Genomic DNA, 27,481 nt, shown 5'->3' with positions numbered 1-27,481 from the left:
TTTATAGCTGAAAGAAGAAAATATTGTTTTTTTCAAAATTTTTGTGTTTGTTTGTTTATAGCGCAAAAAATAAAAAGCGCACAGGTGTTAAAATACCACCAAAAGAAAGCTCTATTTGTGTGAAAAAAAGGACGTAAATTTCGTTTGGGTACAGCATTGCATGACCGCGCAATTATCATTTGAATTAGTGCAGCGCCAAACAGCAAAAAAAGGCCTGGTCATTAAGGGGGGTAAATCCTCAGAAGCTCAAGTGGTTAAATACCACCAAAAGAAAGCTCTAGTTGTGTGAAAAAAATGGTAAAATTTTAGTTTGGGTACAATGTTGTATGAGCGCGCAATTGTCATTCAAAGTGTGAGAGCGCTGAAAGCTGAAAATTGCCCTGGGCAGGAAGGGGGTAAAAGTGCCCAGTATGGAAGCGGATTAGCACTGCACTATAGCTACTTGACATTGGGCAGGTGACAGTTGGCAGTTTTTGAAAACAAGGGTCAGTTTGACAGAGTCTATACCTGGTAACAGACATAGCACAGTAGGGAGAGTGCCCGTCCAAAGAGTGCATGGTCGTAGGTTCGAGGCTTACCTCTGCCAAGTGCGTCTATGTATGTACTGGACATGAGATAAATGGATGTTACCAAATTTTTTTTTTTTTGGGGCTTTGTTTATTTTTTTTAACATTCATTTTCTCTCATTTTATCTATTTGGAAAGCCTTTCATGGTCCCAGTGCGGGTACAAGAGTCCGGACTGGAAGTGGTTAACCACTTGAGCTCCTGAGGATTTACCCCCCTTAATGACCAGGCCTTTTTTTGCTGTTTGGCGCTGCACTAATTCAAATGATAATTGCGCGGTCATGCAATGCTGTACCCAAACGAAATTTACGTCCTTTTTTTCACACAAATAGAGCTTTCTTTTGGTGGTATTTTATCACCTGTGCGCTTTTTATTTTTTGCGCTATAAACAAAAAAACCACGAAAATTTTGAAAAAAAACAATATTTTCTACTTTCAGCTATAAAAAATATATCGTAAACTCAAAGTTAGTCATAAATTTAAGCCCAAATGTATTTTGCTACTTGTTTTTGGTAAAACAAATCCCAATAAGTGTATATTGATCGCTTTGTGTGAAAGTTATAGCGTCTACAAACTATGGTATAGATAATTTGAAATTTACACAGCTTTTACTTTCTGACCACCCATCACATCTCTTGAGGTGCTAAAATACCAGGATAGAACAAACACCCCCAAATGACCCCTTTTCAGAAAGCAGACACCCTAAGCTATCTGCTGAGAGACATATTGGCCCTGATTCACTATTGGGCGTGGGCGCATATTTATGGGCTTAAGCCCAATTTTCATGGGCGTCCGTCCATTTTTGACCCTGCAACCTAATTCACTATTGAGCAGAGCCCATAAGCAGACGCCCAATCTAATTCACAAAAAGACACACGCCCGGAATCAGACTCACAAAAGCAGACTTGCTAAGAAGCACGTCTAACACCATGAAAAATCACTGTAGAGACATGTTCACTTAGAAATTTGCTTTGCCAAATATCAGGACTTCACTTTAAACAATATCTGCTATTTCCAAAAAAATTAAGAATGTGTTAAAAATCGTTTTTCTCAAGGAAATCGACACAGTAAAAATCTAGATGCCCGTGCAGTGTCTTTGGCAGATAGAACTGAGCATGTGCAGAACACCTTTTAGTCCTCTGCCATGGGCGTTTGCTTTTTAGCCACTGACTAATAGTGAATCTGATTGTGGATTCCTCTGACAGCCGGCACTCGGTCGCGACTACTGTGTTTAATAAACAGCATTAAGCATATCTTCATGTAATCTAATTAGATTTCCTTCGTTTTAGTGATTATATTTTTGTTTCTTATCCTTTATAATTATTTCTGTTATGATTTTACTTATTTTGAAGGTCTAGATAAAATTTATTTTGAAAGCTGAATGTAAAAATAAAGGTCCGCAATAAAAAAAAAAAAAAAAAAAACAGCGTGGGATCCCCCTCTCATCCATACCAAGCCCTTCGGGTCTGGTATGGATATTAAGGGGGAACTCCATGCTGAAATTTAAAAAAAAAAACAGCGTGGGTCCCCCTCAATATCCATACCAGACCTTTATCCGAGCATGCAGCCCGGCAGGTCAGGAAAGGGGGGGGGACGAGCGAGCGCCCCCCCCCTCCTGAACCATACCAGGCCACATGCCCTCAACATGGGGGGGGTGCTTTGGGGCAGGGGGGCTCCCCCCCCCAAAGCACCTTGTCCCCATGTTGATGAGGACAAGGGCCTCTTCCCCACAACCCTGGCCGGTGGTTGTGGGGGTCTGCGGGCGGGGGGCTTATCAGAATCTGGAAGCCCCCTTTAACAAGGGGGCCCCCAGATCCCGGTCCCCCCCCCCTACGTGAATGATTCTGCGGTACACGGTCCACAGACTCATTCACAAAAAATCTAAGTGTGGTGTAAAAAAAACACAGTACAGGGTCTTTGACAAGTCCTTTATTAAAACAATGTCCCCCGAAGTAGATCCAACGTCAATCGCGGCGGCGGCGACCCGAAAAAAGGAAAAAAAAAAAAGGTTCCGCTCCCGTCCGAGGCTTCCAGCCTAGTGAAGAAAAGCCTAGCTGACAGTTCTTTTATAGGTATGGGCGGGGCCAGCCGGGGACATCATCCCAGTGACCCGCCCCATGTCACATGCTTGCTGTTCCCGGCTGGCCCCGCCCATACCTATATAAGAACTGTCAGCTAGGCTTTTCTTCACTAGGCTGGAAGCCTTGGACGGGAGCGGAACCTTTTTTTTTTTTTTCCTTTTTTCGGGTCGCCGCCGCCGCGATTGACGTTGGATCTACTTCGGGGGACATTGTTTTAATAAAGGACTTGTCAAAGACCCTGTACTGTGTTTTTTTTACACCACACTTAGTTTTTTTGTGAATGAGTCTGCGGACCGTGTACCGCAGAATCATTCACGTAGGGGGGGGACCGGGATCTGGGGGCCCCCTTGTTAAAGGGGGCTTCCAGATTCTGATAAGCCCCCCGCCCGCAGACCCCCACAACCACCGGCCAGGGTTGTGGGGAAGAGGCCCTTGTCCTCATCAACATGGGGACAAGGTGCTTTGGGGGGGGGGAGCCCCCCCTGCCCCAAAGCACCCCCCCCATGTTGAGGGCACGTGGCCTGGTATGGTTCAGGAGGGGGGGGGGGGGGGGCGCTCGCTCGTCCCCCCCCTTTCCTGACCTGCCGGGCTGCATGCTCGGATAAGGGTCGGTATGGATATTGAGGGGGACCCACGCTGTTTTTATTAATTTCAGCGTGGAGTTCCCCCTTAATATCCATACCAGATCCGAAGGGCTTGGTACAGATGGGAGGGGGGACCCCACGCCAGTTATTTAAAAAACAGTTTCTAATTCCCCGCAATACTTTGACATTCAACTGTCAGTGGGGAACTCCGCCGACAGCTGAAACATGAGCGCTGCATTGGTTTTCACTACTAAAACGCCGCATGAGTTGATAACATAACTCATGCGGGATTTTAGAAGCGACAGCCATGTGTTAATGTTTCAGCTGTCAGCGGGGTTCCCCACTGACAGCTGAATGTAAAATAATTCCCTTTATAGCATAAATAATAATAAAAAACAGTGTGGGGTCCCCCCTCCCATCTGTACCAAGCCCTTCGGATCTGGTATGGATATTAAGGGGGAACTCCACGTCGAAAATTAAAAAAAAAACAGCGTGGGTCCCCCTCAATATCCATACCAGACCCTTATCCGAGCATGCAGCCCGGCAGGTCAGGGAAGGGGGGGGGGACGAGCGAGCACCCCCCCCCCTCCTGAACCATACCAGGCCACATGCCCTCAACATGGGGGGGTGCTTTGGGGCAGAGGGGCTCCCCCCCCCCAAAGCACCTTGTCCCCATGTTGATGAGGACAAGGGCCTCTTCCCCACAACCCTGGCCGGTGGTTGTGGGGGTCTGCGGGCGGGGGGCTTATCAGAATCTGGAAGCCCCCTTTAACAAGGGGGCCCCCAGATCCCGGCCCCCCCCTACGTGAATGATTCCGCGGTACACGGTCCGCAGACTCATTCACAAAAAAACTAAGCGGGGTGTAAAAAAAACACAGTACAGGGTCTTTGACAAGTCCTTTATTAAAACAATGTCCCCCGAAGTAGATCCAACGTCAATCGCGGCGGCGGCGACCCGAAAAAAGGAAAAAAAAAAAAAAGGTTCCGCTCCCGTCCAAGGCTTCCAGCCTAGTGAAGAAAAGCCTAGCTGACATTTCTTATATAGGTATGGGGCGGGGCCAGCCGGGAACAGCAAGCATGTGACATGGGGCGGGTCACTGGGATGATGTCCCCGGCTGGCCCCGCCCATACCTATATAAGAACTGTCAGCTAGGCTTTTCTTCACTAGGCTGGAAGCCTCGGACGGGAGCGGAACCTTTTTTTTTTTTCCTTTTTTCGGGTCGCCGCCGCCGCGATTGACGTTGGATCTACTTCGGGGGACATTGTTTTAATAAAGGACTTGTCAAAGACCCTGTACTGTGTTTTTTTTACACCACACTTAGTTTTTTTGTGAATGAGTCTGCGGACCGTGTACCGCGGAATCATTCACGTAGGGGGGGGGACCGGGATCTGGGGGCCCCCTTGTTAAAGGGGGCTTCCAGATTCTGATAAGCCCCCCGCCCGCAGACCCCCACAACCACCGGCCAGGGTTGTGGGGAAGAGGCCCTTGTCCTCATCAACATGGGGACAAGGTGCTTTGGGGGGGAGCCCCCCCTGCCCCAAAGCACCCCCCCCATGTTGAGGGCATGTGGCCTGGTATGGTTCAGGAGGGGGGGGGGCGCTCGCTCGTCCCCCCCTTTCCTGACCTGCCGGGCTGCATGCTCGGATAAAGGTCTGGTATGGATATTGAGGGGGACCCACGCTGGTTTTTTTTTTAATTCCAGCGTGGAGTTCCCCCTTAATAACCATACCAGATCCGAAGGGCTTGGTACAGATGGGAGGGGGAACCCACGCTTTTTTTTTATTATTTATGCAATAAAGGGAATTATTTTACATTCAGCTGTCAGTGGGGAACCCCGCTGACAGATGAAACATTAACTCATGGCTGTCGCTCCTACAATCCCGCATGAGTTATGTTATCAACTCATGCAGCATTTTAGTAATGAAAACCAATGCAGCGCTCATGTTTCAGCTGTCGGCGGATTTCCCCACTGACAGTTGAATGTCAAAGTATTGCAGTGATTTATAAACAGTTCTTTAAATAACTGGCGTGGGGTCCCCCCTCCCATCCATACTAAGCCCTTCGGGTCTCGTATGGATGTTAAGGGGTAACTCCACGCTGAAATTAAATAAAAAACAGCATGGGGTACCCCCCTAAATCCATAACACATACTTATCCGAGCATGCAGCCCGGCAGGTCAGGAAAGGGGGGGACGACGACGAGCGAGTGCCTCCCCCCCTCCTGAACCATACCAGGCCACATGCCCATACCAAATTATTCAAACATTTGTAAACAGACCAATTAACTGAAATGGTTTGACATTTGTACCCCAAATATGACGTTCCCTGAGGCGTTGGTAAACCGAGGTACGCCTGTATTAGTATTGCAATCCTTTGTATTGGGATACATAGAACCAACATACATCTGAATTGGCAACATAGCACAACATTTGTGTCACATTGGAGATATCTGGGTAGTTAAACTGACCATGCCCAGGGACCTAGGATTGATTCACAGCACAGAAATACAGGCTGGGTTAGCAATGTAGCTCCGTGGGTTAGTGGTTAGCACTGCTGCTTCACAACTCTAGGGTTGGCGGTTCGAATCCCAACCCCGGCGAGGTAGTAGCATGATCTCCGTGTGTGGCTGTCTTCACATACATGTTCTGGCAACATCTTTGCATTCTGTCTAAATGATCCCTAAAATGTGAATTAGAATGAGGCCTTGTCTGTTGAAACACCTTCAAAGCTGCACCTTATGTGAATGTCATACAATGGGATAAGATAAGGGCCTGAATCACTAATAGATTTGATAATGATGGTTTACACTCCACCCACTTTTGTGAAGGATTTGGCAAGCAAAGAGCTGACAGAGAGAGAGAAGAGTGAGACGAAGAAGAGTGAGCGAGAGATACATATGAAGAGTGATAAAGAGAGACATTCAGAAGAGTGAGCGAGAGAGAAGAGCAAGCCAGTGAGACAAAGAAGAGTGAGCAAGAGATACATACTGAAGAGTGATAAAGAGAGACATTCAGAAGAGTGAACGAGAGAGAAAAGACTTGGTTGGTGAATCCACACATCAAACTTGTCACAAATCCTGGCGTGCATTTTTCCCCCAAATGCATAGCAGACCCTTATCCCAGCAGGCAGGTACCGCACGCCTTCAAAGATTTATTTCCTTTGTTGATTTTCCTGCTTCGCTCACACTATATGCAATTGAAAATTACTCTTTAAGTTGCCAATTTTACTGTGTTTTCTAGAGAATTACTAACTAGTTGTGTTTTCAATTGTGTGTAGCATTGCGATTTCTATTTGAGTCTAGATGTTAAATTGCTAATAAATGGCCACAATTCTCAAATACCTTTGAACTCTCGCTGCAACAAATGGTGTATGTTAATACACTCACATTCATTATATCCAATATCAGGTACGATGTCAATGCACAAATCGCACCTGAAATTGCACACCCTGGATGTGACTTGTCATGTGATTGGCATGGCCAGCAGCTTGCTCTTTGCATGGCAAATTGCACCCAATGTTACTGGGGGCCAACACCACTGTCACATCTAATCCGATGCGGCAATTGTCCAACTTACAGTGAAGTTGCACGAGTTCACAATCCAATTGGATGTGAACAGAGCCTACAGTGGCCAATAGGGTGCGACTTGGTCTACGATTTGCAAGTCGCCTGTCATGCCAATTGCATGGCAATCGCAAACAATGTTACTGGGGGCTACCCGGTCACATTAAAGCAGATTTCTAAGTGGTGTTATTGACACCACAGTCACATCATGTGACTTGCATAGAAGTTGCATGATTTCAAAGTCGGGGTACATGGTGATTTCAAGTGCAATTTGCAAGACATTCGACATCGATCTCTCAGCAAATTGCATGAAAAGTAGTGTATTCATTACTCTATTATTACTTGCGGCTCCTACCAAGTTTGAACCACAACAATATGAACGCTCCAATAGCGTGCTCATTGAGTGGGACTTGGCATGTGATTTGTACAACATGCAAGCTGTAAATCGTCTGCAAAGTCGCACCCTATTGTCTGCTATTAGAGTGACCACATGGGTGCGTTTCAAACACTGATTTCTATAGTAGTACATGTACTACTTTAGTGGCAATTTGCATAGAGATCTGTGTCAGATGTCTTGAAAATTGCATTGAAATGGTCAACTTTACTGTAAGTTGCATGATTTGTAAATCAGCTTTGCCCAGAGTGTAATGTTTGGTGATGTTTGATTTCTGGAGTGTTTTACCAATTGATGGGAAATTCACCATACTAGTCAAATCGATTTGTCATTTTCAGTATTGCATACAAGATGTGGTCATGTGACTGTCTTAACTCATGCGAGAATCTGGAGGGAATTGTGACCATAGTAGCAATAAAGGTTCCAATTGGGGTTCCCTTTCACATCCCTGCTCAATGTTCTGTTGTATGCTGCACACGTACATTTCACTGTATATATCTTTCTGATTTGTGGGGCCTGTATACCAAGGGTTAATGCAGGTAGGAAGCGGATTCATCAGGTGAAAACACTTTCACTGACCAAACTAAGGTCAGTGGTGGGTGTGGCTTCATTGGGTGTGGGGCCTTGTTTGGCACGCTCCAAATACAACCTAGCTTATATAAAGATGTGCAGTAGGGAGTGATTTGGCCTGTTACTAGGCCGGGTGGTTTGTGACTAAGTCCTTGCTTGTAGTGGTTTGGGGGAGGAAGAGATTTTGTGCTGAATTGCCCCAGACACCACTCAGGCTGTGTTTGGAAGTGGGCTGGAAATGTTTGCATATTTTTGGCCTTGTAAAGTGTGTTTGTGTGTTATTGCACAATGATTGTGTTTTTTCTTTTTGCATTGAAAGCCTCACACATGTCAATCGTTTTGTTTAAAATCTGCTCTTGTTTTAATTTTGCTTGCCTATTTAGACTCAAATGCATTTTTCTTACAAACCTGCTGACAAATGTATGTGTAGGGGATTTGTAGAGGTGGGAGGGGATTTGTAGAGGTGGGAGGGGTTTTCACATATGTCTTTTCTTTATATTTTGATGTGTAGACTTTTTTGTGAATGGATCTTTATACTAAATGATTGTGTAAGTAAACCTTATGTGCACGAAAATGTTACTTGATTCATCTTCCCCTTTGTTTCCTGCTATAACCTGAGCACACACAGTTCATTAGAAGTATCTTTAGATTGTAAGCTCTTATGAGCAGGAGTGTTTTCTTTTTGCCACATCAATCCTATTTTTGTGACTCACCAAGATATTGACTGTACCTACTTGTTCCTGCTGACCAAATAAATGAAGATATATTTGATCAATAAATGTTTCACCGATGTTTTTGTGTTTATTTTATGTTCAATATATGAACAACCTTAATAGTTACTTTGTATACTTATATAATCTGCTCAAATGTAGCTTGTAAGAGCGTGAATATGCAAGTGGGTGCAAACTGGCTTTTTCAAAACCAAACAAAAAAAATAAAAAAAACCTGCTTGCACCACAATATTATGTACTAATGAATATGTCACATTCACTGTGCAGCCAGCTACAGGTTTTCTACAATTTGATTTACAGTAATAAAATAGTCCCCACTGTATGTTGATTTTTGGCCTTTGGCAACAAAGATATATTAGCCAAGGTTTAAAAAGAAAAAAAATCACTAAAACACACATTCGCGAAAGCTATCATAGCCGTGCATAGAAATGAGCGATCGTGCATAGATATGCGCGATCGTGCACAAATAAACGCCAAACAGGTGTCCCCCATGGCGCACGAGCAGCTATCCTCCTGGAAGTCCGTCATCTGGTGCGCGCGCACCCGGAAGTGGTTGTGGGGAGTGTAAGTGGATGAGAAGTGGTTGGAGGTTTTGTGTTGGTTGAAAATTTTGATAACTTTATTGGCATTTGGACATGGCGAGAGCACAGTTCTCAACTGAGGAGATGATCCTTATATGTAAAGTAACTGTGGCCATTGCAAATATGTTTATAACATGTGAGGGACAAGTAATTGTAATTTTGTGGGTGGGGCCTAGCAGAATCTCACTTGGTGCACATGCTACTTATCTGTACATTAGCTCCTGGGTATTGATGGGTCAATTATATTAACCACTTGCCTACTGGGTACTCCTACCCCCTTCCTGTCCTGGCCAATTTTCATCTTTCTGCACTGTTACCCTTTGAATGACAATTGTGCGGTCATGCCACATTGTACCCATCTTAAATTTGTATCAGTTTTTTCAGACAAATAGAGCTTTCTTTGGGTGGTATTGACTTGCTGCTGTGAGTTTTACTTTTTGCTCGATAAACCACAAAATAGCTCATAATGAATAAAAGGCTGTTTATATTATAACATTTGGTAAACTGGTAATTTAGCAACACTGATGTGCGTTGATGAGGCGGCACTGCTGGCCACAGGTGGGCGGAACTGTTGGGTGGCACTGGTGGGCACTGATCATCGGGGCCGACCCCTGCTTTGATAACTGCTGGTTCTCGGCAGTACTTTCCACACATTCTGACAGCGTGATGAAAGTGCAGCCAAGACCCGGCAAATGCATTTCCCGGTGATCATCGTGTCATTGGACATGGCTGATCACATGGTAAAAAGCCGCTGTGATTGGCCTTTACCACATTACGTGATCAGCTGTGTCCTTAGGACACAGCAATCACGGAGAGCGCGTTCTGCCAGGATGTCATATGACACCCTCCCAGAGCTGCCTGGATGCAGTGTAGCGTTATTCGGCTATCTGCGGTCGCCCAATAGGTAACCAGCTAGGCCTTCATGGCTAATCTTTGAATATCTGGACATGTATACTGCGTATAATGCATTACATTCTACAATGTGTTGGTGTACACGGTATCACAGTGTGCAATGTGTTGCTGGATTCTGCATGACAGTGGACAGCGTATCACAGTGTGCAATGCGTAGCTCCAGCCTGCATGACAGTGTACAGTGCATTACAGTCTACAATGTGTGGGTGTACACGGTATCACAGTGTGCAATGCGTAGCTCCAGCCTGCATGACAGTGTACAGTGCATTACAGTCTACAATGTGTGGGTGTACACGGTATCACAGTGTGCAATGCGTTGCTCCATCCTGCATGACAGTGTACAGTGCATTACAGTCTACAATGTGTGGGTGTACACGGTATTACTTTGTACAGAGTATTACAGTGTGCAATGCGTTGTACACTGCAGTGTGCACTAAAGCATTTTACACTCATGCACTGTACACACTAACGCATTTGACATTTCTAGTGTGCAATGCGTTAGTGTGCAATGCCTTGGACAGTACAATGCATTTGCAGTATTGGTGTATGTTTATTAAGCACAGATAATTCATCTGATTTTAGTTATCAAGGAGAAGTCTTCTCTGTCCCCCTGTTTATGAGGTGGAGGACAATTGTTTTCCGAAGAGGAGAGGAGACATTTTTTCAAGGAGATCTGTATAGATTTCCAGAGATATGTGTAGATGGTTGAGGGGCTGCATGTGATCTCCGGAGATAATTGTGATTAATGATCACCTGAGTTAAACCAGTGAATGAAAAGTGTAAAAAAACATGGATTGAAAATAATCTGCACTGACCACTGTGCTTTGTCAAGCCACATATTGGCACATTCTGGTGTCACACAGATGCGATGTGAAATTTGCAGTGTTTTCTGTGCAAGCGCTGCACCGCATCACAACCGCAACCCCTTCATGCCACCTGCTGCGGCTTTCTAGGTGAAGTTACCAACACACCAATATTGGTACACAAAGCGTATTGCGATTTGCCAAATTGGATGGCATGCCTATTCACACCCATGTGCATACCCTGAAAAAGGGTCCTGCACATTTTTGGCCCGGATGCGGTGCAATTTGAGGTGTGCAAAATGTTTGTCTCTAATTGCAACGCACACAAATTGCATGTGATTTGCCCAGGAGTGCGGTGTTAGACCACAATGCATGTATGTGAAGCCAGAATAAAAGGATGTGGATTTTGTCTATTTTTACTTGCGCATGTTAACATTATGTAAGTGCATTTTTCTTCTGTTTAACATGCTATAGAAATGCAACATGCATTTGGATGGAGTGTTTTTGTATGTGCATTTTGGAAGTATTCTAAACACACATTGACCCTAGGGCCACACCATATCTTATGCAGGCCATAGATGGGTCGAAAATCGGCCGATTTTTCGGCCGAAAATAAAATCGGCCGATTTTCGGATCGTTGGTGGGCTATTTGTTCGGCCGTTTTTCGGTATTTTGGCAGATTTTTTTTTTCGGTAAAGTTGGAAAAAAACGGCCGAATTTGCCGATCGGCCGATTTTCGCGGCAATGATGGGCAAATCGGCCGATTTTTTTACTGATAAAAAATCTGCACATGAGCAGTGACCTGCAAGAGGAAGACAAAAAGAAGAAAAAGAAGAAGAGGATGATGATGATGAAGATGATGAAGAAGAGGATGATGATGAAGAAGAAGATGATGAAGAGGAAGAAGAGGATGATGATGAAGAAGAAGAGGAAGAAGAAGAGGAAGAAGAAGGATGAAAAATGAGAGGAATTCCAGTATGGCAAAAAGTGTCCCTGCAGAGAGCTCCGCTATTTCTTTGACAGTTCCTTGACATTTACAGCGGTTGCAACATTGTATCTATTTGTTTCCGAATAAAAACATCTGTATCCGAAATGGATACAAATACATTGTTGCAACCGCTATAAATGTCAAAGAACTGTCAAAGAAATAGCGGAGCTCTCTGCAGGGACACTTTTTGCCGGCTGTAGACGGGATGAAAATCGGCCGATTTTTTTTTTACCATTGCTGGTAACGTCGGCCGCTTGAACAACCGATTTTTCATTTTTTAAAAGAAAAATCGGCTGTTTTTCTCCCCGTCTATGGCCTGCATAAGCATTAGTGTGCCTGGGGGAGGGGGGGACCTTTGGCCTTTCCAAACACAGTAGATGCTCCAAGAATGTTTCCTTAAACTCTTGAAATGGTTAAAAAGGAAAGACACTCTAGATAGCCTGCACTGAGAATTGACTGTCATGATGACGTGTCAATGATTATTTGCTCTCATTTTTCAGGAGTGGTACTGCTTGCGGTTGAAGCTGGTAGAAATCCACCTTCACGTCCTCCACTCACCTTCACTTGTGGCCAGTGGATATTTTGTGGCCGCAGGCAAGAACTGGCATCGAGGACCTGCATAATGACCCTGGCATGCCAGAGGCGGTTTGGAAGCAGCACAGCAATTTGACCATCCCTTTCCTCTATGTTGGTTTTAGGGGTGCAGAATTGCTTCTCGTTCGTGAACGGACTGTCGCCGGATATCAGAGTCCCCATATTTTCAAGATATGTTTTAGCCATGTTGGCTTATTTTTATGTTATTTTCCAAGTGTGTCGCACCTAACCGCACAGTAGTGTGGTGCCATGCGTATTTGTGGCTGTGAATGGGGCTGTTTTTAATAGACGTGTGTAGGTGCAACAACGTTTTCATCATGGTACCTGCGCACATCTACACAGGGCATTGCATTTCTTTGCTGTGCTGGAAAATGTGTGTTCTTGCATGCGTTTCTGCACCACCAATGGTGTGAACAAGTCCTAAGGGCTGGTTCACACTATAGAAACAGTCTAGATGTGTTCCTGATGGGTTTTTTTCATGCCCTTTTGGCATGCATGTTTAGTGTGTTCCAGTACATTTTGGATGCGTTTTGGACATGTTTACATTGCATTTTTGTATCCCTTCCACTTATTTTTTTCTATTTTCTTTGTATTCAATGTAGTTAGGGACATGTGCGTTTTAGTACATTCAAGGACGTTTCAATGTGTTCCAGTACAGTTCTGTGCAGAAACAATGCAGCGTGGTCAACTTTGTTTACAGCACCTGCAATGCATTGAAAATGCAAGCGCTGATGTGAACTATGACATTGACAACCATATAACCTTCTTTCTGTGCGTTTGTGATGCTGAAAAAGCAACTGAAACACATGTAGTGTGAACTGGCCCTAAAGGTTATTAGAGGTCAGGGAACAGGACTGACCAGGAATTGTGAATTCAATCAGACTAGTGGTGAGATACAATCAGCAATTGTATAATAATGTGAGATCTGAGCTGTAGCTGATAGAAAATGAGACACATTCACTTGATCAGTAAATAGATAGTTAAAGAGTGGGGCGGTGATCCATAGATTTGCATATGGGACAGGTGATGATGGGGTGGGGGAGGGGGTCAAGTTGTATAAGGAGACAGATTTAAAAGAGAAAAAAGTTACAATGAAATATACACGGCATGAAACTTGCACATGACCTAATTGGCAGAAGAACAGTACGCAAGTAACATTCATCCACTTTCTAGTCATTAGGCAAAATCATAATTGATTGATCAATATTCCTGGCACAACCCAGAAAATTGATCTCCATTTTTTTGGGATGTTGCCAAGACTGGGATTAGAACCCATGACCCAAGTGCTGTAAGTTCTGAGCTCTAACCACTAAACCACTGTGGGAAACACAGTTTGAGTTATAATGTAGAATAGTTACATTGTTTAAAAATGATAAAGCGAGCGCTGGTCAAATGATATAGACTAGTAAAATGGTCTTACACAAGATAAATATAACCACGAACAGTAGTGCATGAACTCGTGAAAGGTCATCCACCCCTGTGACAGTGTACTACACTATTGAGCACCTTTCTGGCTCCTGTGGCTGAGCTAATTCTTCCCCAGGACCATTTGGGCACCCACCCTGATGGATGGATGGATGGATGGAGCTGGATGACTAACCCATAGCTGCCAGCATACCGCTGCACCCCCAGATGTGCGATGTGTATAACCCATGCACATTAATACTTTTGTTCTGGTGAGTGTAGACCAGTCCCAAGGGTGGTTTACCTTTCACGAGTTCATGCACTACTGTCCGTCACGGAGAGAACACATGTGCCATTCATAGGCACTCTCTGAGTTGGTACTCTCACACCAAGGACATTCCATTATTCAGGAATAATTATATGAACTTATTTTAGCACGATTTACCAGTTTACATCATTATTGCAATTCTTTACACTTTTTGGTTTTTACATGCGTTCATTATTGATCACATGCATTTATAGCGCTGCACTTGTCTTTAACATAGAATAGTTATGTGATTAAAGAGAATGAAGATATATAACTATATTGGGAAATTAGAAGTATATAAATTATTTGAGATATAAGTGTGAAAATGTTTAACATTTGAAAATAGAATGTATGACATTCATTAGTAAATGCAATACTTTCCTGATCATTTTGGAGAAACAGCAAAAAAAAAAAAATAGCAAAAGAGAATTTTCAGAATGTAATAGTACAGCTGTATTAGAATTTTCTATCAGAAAAACGCCAATGTTAATAAAGCCCGCGCTTGTGCGCCATCTAGCGAATATATCCGGCATTGCACCTAAAAATGTGCCAGACAGGATACCTCATTCACTAATGGCAAAGTAGTCAGTAGACGCTCGTTAATGAGCTTGCTAGACGCTGGTCAGACCACTGATTGATTGACCGGAGTCTGCCTGAATGGTCAGTCTCTGCTATTACACTCACATCTTAGTGAATCAGGGCCATTGTGTCCATGGAAGATTTATTTTTTTTCCACAAGTTTCTGGAAAATGACAAACTTTTTTTTGTTTTTTTACACAAAATTGTCATTTAAATGATTTATTTCTTGCACAAGCCATGGGTATATGTGGAATTACACCCCAAAATACATTCTGCTACTTCTACCGAGTATGAGGATACCACACGTGTGACACTTTTTGGGAGCCTAGCCACATACAGGAGCCTGAAATCCAATGACCTGAAGGTGCGTAACTTCTTCATTTCACTTCCCCACTACCTATCACAGGTTCGGAGGCCCTGAAATGCCAGGATAGCACAAACCCCCCCCCCCCCCCCCCCAAATGACCCCTTTTTGGAAAGTAGACACTCCAAGGAATTTAAAAAGAGGCATGGTAAGTATTTTGCAGATCTCATTTTTTCTCACAAGGTTTTGAAATATAAAAAAGAAAAGAAAAATATGTTTTTATTTTCTTTCTTCATTTTCCAAAAACTTGTGGCAACAAATGAGATCTTCAAAATACTTACCATGCTTCTTATCAAATTCCTTTGGGTGTCTACTTTCCAAAAAGGGGTCATTTGGGGGGGTTTGGTGCTATTCTGGCATTCCAGGGCCTCCGAAACTGTGATAGGTAGTCAGGAAGTGTAATGAGGAAATAAAGCCCTTTAAAAGCCTGAAGGTGCTTATTGGATTTTGGGGTCCTGTACTTGGCTAGACTGCCAAAAAGTCTCTCATATGTGGCACCCCCATACTCGGGAGAAGTAGCAGAATGTATTTTGGGGAGTGATTCCACATATACATATGGCTTGTGTGAGCAATAAATTATTTCAAAGACAATTTTGTGTAATTTTATTTTTTGTCATTTTCCAAAAACTTGTGGTAAAAAAATAAATTCTTCTATTGATTCAACATTCCTCTCAGCAAATAGTTTGGGGTGACTACTTTCCCAAAAGGGGTCATTTTGGGGGGTGGGGGCGTTTTATGCCCAGCATTAGAAGTTTATGCCACACATCATTCACTCTTCTAACCACCTGAAAACCAATCCTTTTTGTTCACATGAAAAAATCAGTATTTTTTGCTAGGAAATTAATTTAAACCCCCAAACATTATATATTTTTTAAAGCAGACACCCTAGTGAATAAAATGGTAGGTACTACAATTTTTTATGGCACATAGTACTCGCGCAGCGATTTTTCAAAAGCAATTAAAAAAAAAAATACACTTGTTTTACTTTAAATGCACAAAAACACAATATATTGGCCAATTGTTTGGTAAAATATAAAAGATAATGGTATGCCGAGTAAATATATACCAAACATGACATGCTTTAAAACTGCGCATGCCCCGTTCAATGGTGACAAACTGCAAACATTTTTAATATCCATAGGCAGCGCTTTAAAAGCCTTTAAAAGCCACCATTTTAGATTTACAGAGGAGGTCTAGTGTTAGAATTACTGCCCTTGATCTGATGTTCACGGCAATACCTCACATGCATGGTGCAACCGCTGTTTACATAACGGCACAGGGTCAAGGCTTGTGCACACAGGCGTGCTCGCATGGGAGGGGCAAATTTGTTTTTTTTTTAGTTATTTTGATTTTTTTAAAATTATTTTTACATTTTTTTTTTTGTATGCAGCCAGTGGACTGAATGAAAAAATGAGAAGAAATCTCTGCCAGAAAAAGTGTGTGGTATGCCCACCATTAGAATATACCGCCCTGCATCCACCCACTTCTAATGGTGGGCACACATTAGGTCACACTTTGCCACAAGTGCCAGTTCCAAGATTGAATAAATGTCTAAATAGTGGCACGCTTGAATAAAAATTGTCCACGTATAAGTGGTACCCCATATGGAGAAATGATGACACCAAGTCCCAAACTATCTTGCCACTGCTCCCCATGTAGTCTGGGCATCCGGGAGGGGGCTCCACGTGACTATCTTTTCCCTCATAAATCCGAAACTTATAAGTATAGCCCAGGGGCGGACTGACCATTTGGAAACTCGGGCACTGCCCGAGGGCCCGGGGTCAGTAGGGGGCCCCATGAGATGCCCCTGGTACCTTTTTCATAGGCTTTTTTCAGTTTGGGCAAGGACACAGGGGCCCCATGATCCCCTATTGCCCGGGGGCCCCATGAGTTGTCAGTCCGCCCCTGGTATAGCCTGTTGTCCTCTCACATTTCTTCTACATCTTGACCCCATATCTGGCAAGCTTGCAGGGGAGATATTGTTTGAATGCAAGGCGGCCAGAAAAATTAATAAGGGACTCATCAACGCAGATGTTTTGCTGGGGAGTATAGACATCTGCAAATTTTAGGTTAAGGTGATTTGCGAGGGGCTGAATTTTGTGGAGCCGGTCAAATTCAGGGTTACCCCGAGGATGAGAAATGCATAAAACACATTATACGGGCATATGATGAATCGGGACTGCGGACCAATACAACCGCAATTCATTTCTTTTAGTAATGCCCATGTTGAGGGTTGGGCCCAAAAAAAATGTAAATTTGAAAACCGTAATGAGTTTCCATGCGAATGGTCTGGCAAGGTTTGAATTTGGGTTGGCGGCAATAAATTGTTGTGCATATAAACTGCTTTGATCCACAATCAACGCATACAGATATTCCGTGAAAAACAACTCCAAAAATCAAGGAGGTATGTGAAAGATTAGTATGTACTAGACCGCTGGTACTCGACAGTTCACCAAAAGGTAGCGCGGCACTAGCACTGGCACTCTGCTGCATGTGAGAGTCATCAAAATTTACCGACAAGTGCTAACAGAGATCAGGCCTGATTCTGCGAACACTGCGGTTTTGTGTGCAATGTATCAAATGACAGTGACCTACTGACACTGCACTTGCTTGGGGAGAAGGGGGGGTAAGCGTAGGGGCTAAACGCAGGTGTTGGCAGGTGCCGGGGCTGATCCCGCTAACGCTGCGTTTTTGGGGACGCTTTACTAATGTGAACGCTGGTATAGTGCTGACCTGATCAAAGATATTGACCCGTTCAGACACTATACTAGCAATGGAGGTTTATTGTACATGAGCGTACTCCTGGCAATCAAGGGTTTAAATGTGATGACTGGTGTACTGACGGGCAATCTGACGCTATCTGGGAGGGGTGTGAAAACCACGGGAGCGCAAATCACGTATATATATATATATAATATATATATATATATATGTGATATTGCGTACCCATGCCGCCCTGTGGCAGTATTTCTGCTGTAGGGTGGCCAGGAAGCGGTTACAGAAGAGGTTTGTGTTACGGCGCTGCGTTACTTTAACTGACAATTGCGCGGTCATGCAACACTGCACCCAAATTAAATTTACATCCTTTTTTTTCCCAACAAATTGAGCTTTCTTTCGGTGGTATTTGATCGCCTGTGCGTTTTTATTTTTTTGTGCTATAAAAAAAAAGGCTGACAATTTTGAGAAAAAAAAACAATATTTTGGACTTTTTGCTATAAAACATGTCCAGTAAAAAAAATTAAAAAATCAAATTTAGTCACAAATTTCATCCAAAATGCATTCTGCGACATGTCTCTGCTAAAAAAAATCCCAATACGTGTAAATTAATTGGTTTACATGAAAGTTATAGCGTTTACAAATGGCGGGAAAGATACTGGGATTTTTAATTTTTTTTATGCTAATAATGGCGGCGATCAGCGACATCCCCAGTGACACCAATACAGTGATCAGTGAAAAAAAAACCCACTGACACTGTACTCATGGCACTGGGGAGGAAGGGGTTAACATTTTTAGGGTTTACTGTGTGAAGGGAGTGTTTTACTAGGGGGCAGGGGTGTGTGCTGGACAGGGACAAGCTGATCGAGAGAGAGAAACTCTTCTCTCCCTCTTCAGCTTGTCACGAGCTGTCAGGGAACTGACAGATAGCAGGGCTGTGTATAAACAATGCAGCCCTACTCTCGATCAGCGATCACCGCGAATCGCGGGGAAACGGCCGGTAATGTTGGGAAAAAAAAGGATGTAAATTTAATTTGGGTGCAGTGTTGCATGACCGCGCAATTTAAACATCCGGACGTCCGGCGAGACGGACGTGTCTCGGCGAGCTCCTGCTCCCCCGGCCCCAATCCGCTGCCATCTGGGCGGCAGCGGACCCTGACGGGGGCCCCACGACCCTCCGGTCCCTGTTCGCCAGCCAGGGAAGGCCACTGGACCTTTCTCCCGGAGCTCCGGGACTTGCGGCCTACCCGGCACCTGAAGCCGCGGCCTCGATTTCTGGCGCGGCCGACCAGGATCGCCGGACATCAGCCCGGACTACTGCCACTCCGCTCCTCGGTCCCCGCCGATCAGGGGATCACCCCTGCGCCCCTACCGCTGCCATCAGGGCCCATCCGGGCCCCTGTGTCTGCTGCCGAGGTCCCCACCAACACCCACAGTCACTCCGTCCCTCCAGCGGAGCTCCGACGGTTCGCAGCAGCCTGAGGCCTACCGCGGCACCCGAAGCCGCGGTGTTTCCTGCCAGCCGTGGCTGGAATCGCGGCGGGAATTGCGGCCGCGGCGGGACGCCTCCGCTGCTCCGGGAAGCTACCACCACCACCAACGGTCCTGCTAACCCAGGAGGGATCCACCGACGCTCCAGGACACCAGGTACTTCACCAGGGGCGCCCACTACCCACCAGGGAGCCCAACCACCATCACACCGCCAGCCTCCAGGGACTCACTCACTCAGGGATCCCACCATCCACCTGAAACCCCAAACCACCAGGGACCCTAAGCCACTATCCCTCCAGGGATCGCTACTACCCCACCAGGGATAGCACGGCCACCATCCCACCGGGGATCCCCTGCCCACCACCCCACCTGGGATTACCAGCCAGCCACCACACCAGGGAACGCTCGCCCAGCACCCTGATTTCCGGCACGCTATTCCCTCTGGCGACGCCCCGGCGACTAATGGCCCACCACGACCCTTGAAGCTGCGGTCTCTCCTACCGGCCGCAACAGATCACGGTTGAGCACAAACCACGCAGGGCCGACGATCGCTACCGCAACGCCCCGCTCGACTCTGATGACGATCCTTCAACACCTTCAGCGCCTCACGACGCCGAGCCCTCAGCACCCGACGCCTGGCCTCAACAACCCCAGTCACCGAGCCGCCAACATCACCAGTCGCCGTGCCTACCATCACCCCCAGCCATCGCACCCTACGACCCCTCCACTAGCCGAACCACCGTACCCACTGAAGACATGCCACAGCACCCATGGTCGCCAGCTTACTGCACCCACAGACTGCTGCCAACCAGCTGCCGCCCTCCACCCTCACTCTACCCCTACAGAAGGACTCAAATGACTCTCCCATGGTAACACAGATTCCCCACACACCTTGCCCTGACCTGTATCCCTTCACCTCCCCTGACCCAACTGTCACCGCACCCACCCCAACATGCCTCCTGCACTCCTCCTCCTCATTTTCCTCTCCACCATCCCAAAAATCGCCTCCCTCTACCCGCCTACCCCCCCAAAACAGCTCTACATTGCCCCTTCACTACTCCCCTCTCCCCACTACGGCACTCACCACCTCCTCCTGCTACTCCACTCCCCCGTCGACCCACGTGCCACCACTATCAGACCCACACGCTCCTACACTTCCCATTCCCATGCCACCTTCCTCACCCTTCTCCTTCTCCTATCTGCTGGGGACATCTCCCCGAACCCTGGCCCCTCGCCACCTCACCCCTCCTCTAGGGACCCCCCTGCTCCCGCCAGCTGCCGTAACCCCCTCAACCTCATATCTGTGCCCCTTCTCCCCGCATCCATCCCCCCTCTCTCGGTTGCACTCCTGAACGCCCGCTCGGTCTGCAACAAACTTACTGCCATCCATGACCTCTTTATCTCCCGCTCCCTTAACCTCCTAGCCATCACCGAAACCTGGGTACAGGCCACTGACTCCACCTCCCCTGCGGCACTCTCCTATGGAGGTCTCGTCTGGTCCCATTCACCAAGACTGAGCGGTCACAAAGGTGGTGGGGTCGGCCTGCTCCTATCACCGCTGAGCACCTTCCAGGTCCTCCCTAATCCTCCCTCCCTAACTTTCTCCTCCTTCGAGGCTCACTGCATCCGGCTCTTCTCACCCACCCCCCTAAGGATCGCAGTGATCTACAGGCCTCCCGGATCCATACCCCGCTTCCTGGATGACTTCGCTGCCTGGCTTCCCTTCTTCCTCTCCTCTGAGCTACCAACCATCATCCTCGGGGACTTCAATATCCCCATCAATGACAACAGCCCGGCTACTTCCCAATTCCTCCACCTAACCTCCTCCTTCGCGCTCACACAGCACACTCAATCCTCCACCCACATCATTGGGAACACCCTGGACCTCGTCTTCTCCCACCTCTGTACCCTCAACCAGTTCTCTAACACCCCCTTCCCTCTCTCCGACCACCACCTCCTCACGTTCTCCATCTCCCCTTCCCCTAACTCCCCCCCCCCAGAGCGCCAAACCATCACCAGCCGCAACCTTCGCAACCTGAACCCGGCCCCCCTCCACTCAGCTGCCGACCGCCTACACGACAGAATCCTTCCACTGTCTTGTCCTGACCTAGCCACTAACACGTACAACGACTCACTATCAGCTACCCTAGACTCTCTGGCACCCCTAACCACACGCTACATCAAACCCAGACCGCTCCAACCATGGCAGAACGACCACACTAAATGCCTCAAACGTCGCAGTCGTGCGCTGGAGAGACTATGGCGCAAAACCAGGTCCCCCCGTTCATTCTCCCTCTACAAATCTGCCTTCCTCACTTACACCTCCTCCCTCCACGCCGCCAAGCAGGCTTACTTCGTAAACCTGATTAACACCCTCTCCTCCTGCCCTCGCCGACTCTTCTCCACCTTCAACTCCCTGCTCTCTCCCCCCCCTCCTCCACTCAGTACCTCACTCACCGCCCACGAGATTGCCACTCATTTCCACAATAAAATTGATGCTATCCGTCAGGACATAGTCAACTCGCAATCTACCTCCCCACCTAGCCTCCCCCCCCCTATCTCCCCCTCATCTCTTCCCTCCTCTGACCTCGCAACCGCACTGCCCCCCTCCACACCCAAGACCCCGCTTACCGTAATCCCACCAGCTCTGCACTCCTTCAGCCCCGCTACTACTGAGGAAGTCACCAGGGTCTTCTCTGAAGCCCGCCTCACTACCTGCCCCCTAGACCCTATCCCCTCTCGACTCCTCCAGTCACCCCCCTCTTCCCTCATCTGCTCCCTCACCCACATCTTCAATCTCTCCCTCTCTACCGGCGTATTCCCCTCCCCCCTAAAGCATGCGCACATCACCCCCATACTCAAAAAGCCCTCCCTGGACCCCTCTGACCCAAACAACCTCAGACCCATCTCCCTGCTGCCACTCACTTCCAAACTCCTGGAGCGCTTAGTCTACAACCGCCTAAGCGCCCACCTAACTGACAACAACCTCCTTGATCCACTACAGTCCGGCTTCCGTCCCCTACACTCCACCGAAACCGCCCTCCTCAAAATCACCAACGACCTACTTACCGCCAAAGCCAAAGGCGACTACTCTGTCCTCCTCCTCCTGGACCTCTCCGCGGCCTTCGACACAGTTGACCACCCCCTCCTCCTTAATAAACTATTCTCCCTTGGCGTCAGAGACACCGCTCTCTCCTGGTTCTCCTCTTACCTATCCCGACGCTCCTTCAGCGTTTCCTACAATGGTGCCACCTCCACTTCCCTCCCCCTCTCTGTTGGGGTCCCCCAGGGCTCTGTCCTTGGACCCCTTCTCTTCTCCATCTACACCTCCTCCCTTGGCAAACTCATACACTCTCACGGCTTCAACTACCATCTCTATGCTGATGACACTCAAATTTACCTCTCCACCCCTCACCTCACCTCCACTTTCTCCGCCCGCATCACTCACCTCCTAAACGACATCTCTGACTGGATGTCGTTCCATTTCCTCAAACTCAACCTCTCCAAAACCGAGCTTCTCGTCTTCCCTCCTGCCCGCGCCCCCCCCCCATCCTATCCATCACTACTAACATCACCACCATCAATCCCGCCCCGCAAGCCAAAGTCCTTGGGGTCATTCTGGACTCTAACCTCTCCTTCCAACCTCATGTCAAATCACTGACAAACACATGCAGGCTCCACCTCCGCAATATCGCCAAAATACGCACCTTCCTTACCCCAGACACCGCTAAACTACTTGTGCACTCCCTGATTATCTCACGCCTTGACTACTGCAACTCCCTCCTCACCGGCCTACCCCAGTGCAAACTCTCCCCGCTTCAGACCATCCTGAACTCAGCTGCCAGACTCATCCACCTCACCAGCCGCTCCACCTCTGCCACCCCCCTCTGCCTCTCCCTCCACTGGCTCCCTATCGCCCAACGCATCAAATTCAAACTACTCACTCTGACCTACAAAGCCATTCACAACACTGCCCCTAACTACCTCACCGACCTGATTCCCAAGTACCACCCTATCCGTACCCTTCGCTCTTCACAGGACCTCCTTCTATCTTGCTCCCTGGTCTCCTCCTCACACGCACGTCTGCAAGACTTCTCCAGGTCCTCCCCCATCCTCTGGAACTCACTACCCCAATCCATCAGACTGTCACCTTCCCTCCTCACCTTCAGGCGCTCCCTGAAAACCCACCTCTTCAGGGAAGCCTACCCCACCCTCACCTAACTGCTGCTCTCCTTCATTCCTCCTACCACTCCATCCCCCACAGCCACTTCCTCCTGTACCACTACCCCCTCCCTCCCAGATTGTAAGCTCGAAAGAGTAGGGCCCTCTTATTCCTCGTGTGCTGTTCGTAGCTGCTGTAATGTTTCATGTATTGTCCCCCCCTCTATTGTACAGCGCTGAGCAAACCCTTTGGCGCTATATAAACTCAATGTAATGTAATGTAATGACCGGCCGTGACCCGGCGGCAGAGACCCGCTGCTGACACCCGCGGGACAGGTAGGGTGGACGCGCGCCCCCTACCTGTTTTGCAAAACTACATTTTAAAACGTGGTTTTGCGCAGCCGTGCCGCCCTGCAAACGTACATATGCAGTGGCTGGGGCTGAAGAGGTTAACCACTTCCCTCCTGGCCAACAGCCAAATGGCGGCAGGGAAAACGCACTAGATCACAGCGGCGCGATCTGTCACTGGCAGTGTACCTCGGACACGGCCTATGACAGATCTGAGTACTGGCCCCCGTTGCCGGTACCATGTGACTTGCTGTGACCAATCACAGCAGGTCACATAACAGTTGTATACAATGGATGGCTTCATTCATGCCATCCATTGTATACTAGTGTCTAGCTGTGAATGGTCCCACAGATCACATGCACATCTCATGTGATTAGCTGTGGCCAAATCACAGCTAAGCACAAAAAAAAAAAAACTGAATGAATCGATGTCATTCAGGTAAATGCTTGCTTATAGCAAAGTAATTCTTTGCTATAAACCAGTGGTGGGCAACCTTTTTTTTTCAACTGAGCCAAATCTCGCCAAAACCACGATTGAAATTTATTTTGAGAGCCACATTTTTAAAACTGAAAATACATCCCCCATATAGTAATTCATCCCCCATAGTAATTCATCCCCCATATAGTAAATCATCCCCCGTAGTAATTCATCCCCCATAGTGTAATTCATCCCCCATAGTAATTCATCCCCCATATAGTAATTCATCCCCCATATAGTAATTCATCCCCCATAGTAATTAATCCCCCATATAGTAATTCATCCCCCATAGTAAGTCATCCCCCCTATAGTAATTCATTCCCCATATTGTGTCAATTCACTTACCTTTGCTCCGCGCGTTCCTCTCGCCGTGTTCCCGCGCCGTTCCGGTCTTCAGGGCGGACTGTGAGAGGAGAGGAGTTCGTCACGCTGCCCCGCCTACATCCTGGCTGCCCCGCCTACATCCTGACAGCCAATGTTTGCCACGCTCCGCGGGCCGGATTAAAAGGTCCGCCGGGCCGTAGTTTGCCCATTCCTGGGCTAGCTGCAGAGTCCTGACTTTTGGGGCGGCCGCCCGAGAGGAGGGAGGGGAGCGGGCGCCCGGCACACAGAAGAGCCGCATTGAAGTGTGTAAAGAGCCGCATGTGGCTCGCGAGCCGCGGCTTGCCGACCACCGCTATAAGCAAACTGAGTAAAAAAAAAATAAAAATACTGATCACTTCTCCAAAGTAGTACAATGTTACTATGGTAACATTGTACTATTTTGGACATAGTGAAATATGAAAAAAAAATCATAGAAAAAGAAAAAACATTTAATAAATAATGAAAAATAATAAAAAAAATTAAAAATGTATATTTTTTTTTTCATACTGTCACCAGTCAGTGTCCCTGATCACCGCCATGCCAGTAATATGATGACGCTGTACTGCACTGGTGACAGTATATAAAAAAAAAAAATTGTGAAAATTATTTTTTGCATTTTTTCATTTTCCAAAAAATGATGACAAAAAAAATACAACTTCAAAAAACTCGCCATGCCTCTTATGAAGTACGTCAGACTGTCTACTCTCCAAAAAGGGGTCATTTGGGGATATCTGTACTGTTCTGACATTCTGGGACCTCAAGATATTAGATTGGCCGTCAGTACTTCAGGATTGATCAATTTTCAGATCTATCCCATAGTTTGCGAACTCTATAACTTTCCTACAAACTAAAAAATACATTCTAATTTGGGTTATTTTCACCAAAGACATGTAGCAGAATACATCTTGGCCTAAATTTATGAAGAACAATAATTTATTTGCAAACTTTTATAACAGAAACAAAGAAAAACGTGTTTTTTTTTTCAAAATTTTCGGTCTTTTTTTTGTTAATTTATCAAAAAATAAAAACCCCAGTGGTGATTAACCGCTTGCCGCCCTGCCACTGTATATATACGTGTGCAGGGCGGAACTGAGGCGCAAAAATCACGTTTTAAAACGGGTTCCGCGCTCCCGACGTTTTCGCCCGCAGGGGGCGCGCGCGCTCCCGCCGACCCGCGGGTGACACCATTCGATCCCGGAGGGATCAATCATTAGATTTCAGCCAGTGATGTCTGACTGAAATCAGATGATCGGTCCCTGTCCTATCCTGTCCTGTGTTGAAGTTTACACAGGACAAGATATGATGTCATTCTTCTCTGCCTGGACACATTCCGTTCCAGACAGAGAAGAAGAAACAGTAAAAGTGAGTAAAACACTACACATTTACAGTTAGAACACACCTAGGTCACATTTAACCCCCTGATCGCCCCCCCACCCCCCCAGTTAACCCCTCCCAGATAGCGCCAGTTTGCCCGCCAGTACACCAGTAATCCCGTTTAACTCCTTAATCCCCCCCCAGTTAACCCCTTCACTGCCCTGCCGCCAGTGTCACGGATCAGTGAACCGATTTTTACTGATCACTGTATCAGTGTCGCTGGCGACTTCCGATAGGGTTATCGCCCCTCCCAGATAGCCCCAGTTTGCCCGCTAGTACACCAGTAATCCCATTTAACCCCTTGATCACCCCCCACCCCCCCAGTTAACCCCTTCACTGCCCTGTCACCAGTGTCATTGATTACAGTGAACAGATTTTTACTGATCACTGTATTAGTGTCACTGGTGACTTCCGATAGTGTTAGCGCCCCTCCCATATAGCGCCAGTTTGCCCGCTAATGCACGGGATTTTTTTTTTACCAAAAACATGTAGCAGAATACATTTTGGATTAAATTTATGACTAACTTTGAGTTTGCGATATATTTTTTATAGCTGAAAGTAGAAATTATTGTTTTTTTTCAAAGTTTTTGTGTTTTTTTTGTTTATAGCGCAAAAAATAAAAAGCGCACAGGTGATAAAATACCACCAAAAGAAAGCTCTATTTGTGTGAAAAAAAGGACGTAAATTTTGTTTGGGTACAGCATTGCATGACCGCGCAATTATCATTTGAATTAGTGCAGTGCTGTATAGCAAAAAAAGGCATAAATTACAGTATCTATACCATAGTTTGTAGACGCTATAACGTTCACACAAAGCAATCAATATACACTTATTGGGATTTTTTTTTACCAAAAACATGGAGCAGAATACATTTTGGCTTAAATTTATGACTAACTTTGAGTTTACGATATATTTTTTATAGCTGAAAGTAGAAAATATTGTTTTTTTTCAAAATTTTTGTGTTTGTATGTTTATAGCGCAAAAAATAAAAAGCGCACAGGTGTTAAAATACCACCAAAAGAAAGCTCTATTTGTGTGAAAAAAAGGACGTAAATTTCGTTTGGGTACAGCATTGCATGACCGCGCAATTATCATTTGAATTAGTGCAGCGCCAAACAGCAAAAAAAGGCCTGGTCATTAAGGAGGGTAAATCCTCAGAAGCTCAAGTGGTTAAATACCACCAAAAGAAAGCTCTAGTTGTGTGAAAAAAATGGTAAAATTTTAGTTTGGGTACAATGTTGTATGAGCGCGCAATTGTCATTCAAAGTGTGAGAGCGCTGAAAGCTGAAAATTGCCCTGGGCAGGAAGGGGGTAAAAGTGCCCAGTATGGAAGCGGTTTAGCACTGCACTATAGCTACTTGACATTGGGCAGGTGACAGTTGGCAGTTTTTGAAAACAAGGGTCAGTTTGACAGAGTCTATACCTGGTAACAGACATAGCACAGTAGTGAGAGTGCCCGTCCAAAGAGTGCATGGTCGTAGGTTCGAGGCTCACCTCTGCCAAGTGCGGCTATGTATGTACTGGACATGAGAT

Source organism: Staurois parvus, unplaced genomic scaffold (genome assembly GCF_062004578.1).
Source record: "Staurois parvus isolate SC_StPar_1 unplaced genomic scaffold, SC_StPar_1.0 ptg000634l, whole genome shotgun sequence".
In the NCBI taxonomy this organism is placed as follows: Eukaryota; Metazoa; Chordata; class Amphibia; order Anura; family Ranidae; genus Staurois; species Staurois parvus.
This window is presented reverse-complemented; position numbering follows the sequence as displayed.